Here is a 5,000-nt window from a genome sequence, read left to right as displayed (position 1 = left end):
GACGATTGGCGAAATATAACCATATGTAATATAGGGTTTCAACATACATAATTGTGAAACGTTATCCCATAGAATACTAAAGCCCGAATACAAAAATGAGATATGTGACACTAACAGTTAGAACAATAACAAAGAGTATTGCAATGCAGCTAAAATACATAGAGTATAACAGTGTATGTACACGAAATTCTTAACCCTCTCAATATTTAGGAAAATAATTTTAATTTAGTTTACATTCTAATTGATAGATGAGTATCAATCTTCTTAGAGCAGTAGGAGAAAATGTGTTCGTCCTAAATAGTGAAAAGAGACTTAGGATTTGAAATCAATGTCATCCATATTTTGCCATTCTTGTTAGGTCTTCAAAAAGCTATTTAACTTTCATAAAGATATTTTCACTTCTATGGTTTAATTAAATTTAATTTTATTGCTCATTTACAACAAACGACATCGGCGTCAATGGCCGTCGAGAGCATGATGTCAGAAGGCTCAAAATCAATCATTCAATCTCACAGTATCTCCCTCTCAATTACCTTTTATTATTATTATTATTATTATTATTATTATTATTATTATTATTATTATTATTATTATTATTATTATTATTATTATTACAACACAAGCTATAACCCTAGTAGAAAAAGCAAGATGCTATAAGCCCGTGGGCTCGAACAGGTAAAAATTGCCCAGTGAAAAAAGGATATAAGGGAATACATAAACTAAAAAAGAACTAATACAAATTTAATATAATATATTTTAGGAACAGTAAAAAAATAATTAGATCCTTCACAAATAAACTATAAAAACTTAAAAAGAAAATAATAATAATAGTACAAGAAGAAGAGAAATGGTATAGAACAGCCGGCACGAGTGTACCATCAACAGAGAGAACTCCAATTTTGGAGTGTCTTCCCAGAAGATCTGTTTACCATAGCTAGAGAATCTCTTCTACCCTTACCACGAGGAAAATAGCCACTGAACTATTACATTGCAGTAGTTAACTCCTTGAGTGAAGAAGAATTGCTTGGTAATCTCAGTGTTGTCAGGTGTATGAGAACAAAGGAAAATATGAAACGAATAGGCCACACTATTCAGTGTATGTGTAGACAAAGACAAAAAGTAGCCGTAACCAGAGAGAGGGATCCAATGTAATACTGTCTGGCCAGTCAGAGGACCCAATAATTCTCTAGTAGTAGTATCTAATATGCTGGGATAAAGGAGTGAAAAAAGTCAATTGGGTTGGGATTAATGTAAAAATGAACAATTGACTTGTAGTTAACATTAAGCTCTAATATACATCAATTTAATTTATCATTATTTAATATATTCAACAAAGGTGGAATTTAAAGTTAACTTTAATCACAATACCCGGCAAGATAATAAATTACCTGTAGATTTTCTAAAAAAGGATATCGATATAAATGTTACTATCATCTAATTATAATTTAAAGTATTATTGCTTTTATTCATAGAGGAATATGATTTTCATAAAAGCTTTCAAAGAAAATCACACAGTATAATCCTTTCCTTTTTTTCTCATAAAAGAAACTATTTGTAGACAGTAAAAAGCCAATTCGGTTTACGATCATAAGCAATTACTGCTTATAAATGATATTTACTTCATGCATGGATGTAGATATGCAATATATAACTATATTTTATGAAAAGGATCATGTAGATCAAACGTTGTGACATATTTTAATGAATTAATTTAGGAAATGGAAACCGTGACATATCTTAATAAATTTATATCCCGATGGAACTGTTTCACTGGCAAGTAAATAATAAAAGTGACCCGAATGCTTAAAAAAAAAAAAAACCCTGTGACTTCCAATTACGGTGAGGGAAAAGAATATGTTGTTTCCAAACAATTTCAAACTTATACAATTAGAAGATGGTAAAGTAGAACAGAAAAATTAAGACCATACCACTAAAATAAGATTTAAACATATGTACGATGAACCTAGAAGCAAATTCCCCATAGTGAAACTGAAGCTTATATAAGTCAAGCAATTTCTTTATCTTACTTTATCTGTTCATCGTCCGAAGATGCCAAACTCTATAGAGAGAGACTTTCGCACGTATCACCAATAATACCAGCCTTGCATTTTCATCCATGTTTCATACAAGTGGGTGACCTTGTCTTCTCCAAAATGCACCTCTGGATAAATTTTTGGACATTCTTCGTGTCCTTGAAATGCAGCATATTTGGGATTGCAGAAACTTGCCTGGGCTCTCATATCTCGAATTTGGCTTTAGTAAGGTCTAGGGCCTAAGTCCCTTTTACCAATCAGATAGGGGAACTCATTAATTCATCAAACAATAATTGATGTCCTGGTCCTACAGTTTCCGCTATTGCATGAATGACTCCAAGAATATACATATCGGTAAAATATTGTAGCTTCAATATTTCATACAGTTTTCTTAAGCTTATGCACAATACACACAGAAACATACAACCCCTCTAAATATACATACATATATATATATATATATATATATATATATATATATATATATATATATATATATATATATATATATATATTTATATATATATATATATATATATATTTAAATATCTATATATATGTGTATATATATATATATATATATATATATATATATATATATATATATATATACATATATTTATATATATATACACATCTATATATATACATATATATATATATATATATATATATATATATATATATATATATATATATATATATATATATATATATATATAGATAGATAGATAGATAGATATATAGATAGATAGAGAGATAGATATTTGTATTTGTATATAAATACATTGTCATATTAAAATAAATCTGTTTTTTCGATTGTTTCCACATGAAATCAATTACAGATGTAAGACTTGCAAAGCCAAAAAGATATCTGCCAAAACCTGCTTAGAATAAATAAAAAGTTTAAGGAGAGAGAGAGAGAGAGAGAGAGAGAGAGAGAGAGAGAGAGAGAGAGAGAGAGAGAGAGAGAGAGAGAGAGAGAGTTTGGGACAACAATAAACATCAAATATCTGTACTAAAGTCATAAAAAATAAATTTTGCATGAATAACAGAATACTTGTACACAATGTATTTGATAATAACTAGCAACTAATGTCCCCATCAGAATATCGATCAAACTTTGACTGTCACTCAAGAAAAAGACGCAAAAACCACCAGAAAATATTGGATTCTTCAAAAAAAAAAAAAAAACAGAAAAAAAAGAAAAAAAAAAAAACCAGCAACTACTGTATGTTCTATTTTATAGTCTAGACAACCTCACCAATGTTCTTGAATCCAACACAACAACAAGACCTTAATAGAAACTAGTCTAGTTTATTAAGCCCTATATCTTTCGCAATCTTCAATAACAGTACTTCGTTTTGGGATATTTGTGTATTTACATGAATAATATATATATTTCCGGGAAGTAATTGTTTCTATTTCCTCTTTTCCGTTTAAACGTTTAAAGGCTGTAATGAATGGCAGAGGCAAAGTCAGTGCCTTAGCTAGCAGGACAATGCTCTAGAGACAGAATATATATATATATATATATATATATATATATATATATATATATATATATATATATATATATATATATAGTACATATGATCAGCGACCAAGCCCCTCTCGGCCAGAGCTAGGACTAGGGAGGCCCGGCAATGACTTAATAGTCCCAAGACCACCTAATTCCTTGCAAACCATTTCTAACATATGCGTAATGAGCCATGTTATCACTTTGCCACTTTACATAAACATCTTAAATTTCAAATAAAATGTTACAGTCAAAAGTGGTACTATTTATAGTTAGTATTACTGAGTTGTTACTGGATACTATTCATGACATTCTAATGAGCTTTCAGTTTCCAATAACCATACAATCGAATCGTTTACTTTTCAATTAACAAAATAATTGAAAGCTATTTTTTGTTACCAGCCTGAAATCAGGAGTGATTGTTATTCAAATGACTAAATTAAGTTTACCTTCCAAATGTTTGATGCATTTCTAACCCATTTCTACGCAATGGATTTTTCAAAAATTCTAGAAATAAATAGTTTATTATGTTTGTAGAATTTAACTCCTGGCGTGAAAATCTCGACACATATTACCTTCGTTAAATAAACAAAACTATTTTTAGAACTGTAGTATTATTCTAAAATCTTCCACTAAACTTTTCCGTAATAAACGTGTAATCCAGTATAATTGAATTATTTTTTTCATGTCATTGATATAATCTATGTAGCCTATACTTAATAAGATATTACAACTCTCATTTTTTCCCCCATTCCAACGAACTCACTTTTTTTTTTCTTTCTTTGCCATGTCGTATGGAATATGTTTTATGTTGACGCAGCTTTCGCAACCTGGACGGCTACATAAACACTTTGCGATCCTTGGAGTAGCTGTACTACCCACCACAAGAACTGCCGTTGCAATCCAAGGACCCCCTGTACTACCCACAGAGTTGGGTTTAGTTTTTCACAGATTATATCTTTCTATGAAAGTTTGCCGTTATTTTGGTCATTATTCATTTCTCTGTTTCCTAAAGAATCATTATCTATCTTAATATGATTATTTTTCCTTTCCTATAACCCCTTAATCCCCCATTACTTAATAGATGAAAGGAAATAAAACTTTTTACCATTTGTTGGTGGCTCCCGGTTTCGTTCTGTAGGTTGTTGATGATTTGAAATGACCAGTCCCCTGCCAGACTTTTAAAAGGTCACCCCTTTATATAGTTTCTGATATCAACTATAAAATCATAAAAAAAATGTTTATGTCCACTCCTTCTGGAATACTGGATTGCCTAGATAAGTGTACTTCAGACAGCGATTATTCAATTGGAAATGAAAGAGAAGAAAATGACGATGTTTTTGAAAACGGGGTTATTGTTGACATGGGAAACAAATCTTCGTCTTAATCCAAGTCAGACCACACCGACAGTGACTTAAACGAAAGACTTCAAATATTTGCAAATGTTT

Source organism: Palaemon carinicauda, chromosome 29 (genome assembly GCF_036898095.1).
Source record: "Palaemon carinicauda isolate YSFRI2023 chromosome 29, ASM3689809v2, whole genome shotgun sequence".
NCBI lineage: Eukaryota > Metazoa > Arthropoda > Malacostraca > Decapoda > Palaemonidae > Palaemon > Palaemon carinicauda.
Note: the sequence above shows the minus strand (reverse complement) of the source record.